Source organism: Myotis brandtii, unplaced genomic scaffold, assembly GCF_000412655.1.
Source record: "Myotis brandtii unplaced genomic scaffold, ASM41265v1 scaffold84, whole genome shotgun sequence".
NCBI classification, from domain to species: domain Eukaryota; kingdom Metazoa; phylum Chordata; class Mammalia; order Chiroptera; family Vespertilionidae; genus Myotis; species Myotis brandtii.
In genome coordinates this window covers 475617-476245 of record NW_005371410.1, presented here as the reverse complement: position 1 = coordinate 476245, position 629 = coordinate 475617, and the positions used below count along the sequence as shown (strand labels likewise).

The 629-nt window shown below is 49.3% G+C and overlaps 1 pseudogene; it reads right to left on the bottom strand.

Annotated features, from left to right (window-relative positions):
- LOC102251010 overlaps nucleotides 1-629 on the bottom strand; it is a 2573-nt pseudogene that overhangs the window by 374 nt on the left and 1570 nt on the right.

The following is a 629-nucleotide window of genomic DNA, read 5'->3' as shown; positions in this document are numbered from 1 at the left end:
CTGCGATGACCTCACGTCGCTTGCCCCGCCCCCCGGCTCCTTTCCCGGTGCTCCGGAAGGCGGGGTGCCACAGTGCTGCTGGCCAACGTTGTGGAAGGAATTTGGGGTGAGGTGCTGGGCACCTTTTTCTAGATTTGTCTTCGGCCAAGAGCTCTAATAGAAGTTGAGCGTATTGAGCTAGAAAAATTGTTCCTTCCCAAAGCTTTGTTCATTTTTTTTTGCTTTTCACTGGACCTCATTCCAGGGCCCGGATTCCTACTACTCTCCCATTGATCCCGCAAAATGAGTCTCGAAAAAGCAGCTTCCCAAATTATCCATGGTGAAGGACAAGTTCTTTATTTTTCCAATACATCGCTAAGAGGTACTTTTGTAAAATACAGGAAAAAATGAGCCGGTTTTCTTCCCCATCGGATCTGAACACCTGTCTTGGTGGTCATTAAAAATGTATATATGGGACGAGCTGCTTTGGCTCAGTGGATAGAGCATCGGCCTGTGGACTGAAGGGTCCCAGGTTCGATTCCGGACAAGGGCACATGCCTGGGTAGCAGACTCAATCCTCATAGGGGGCATGCAGGAGGCAGCTGATCAATGATGCTCTCTCATCATTGATGTCTCTCTCTCTCTCTCTC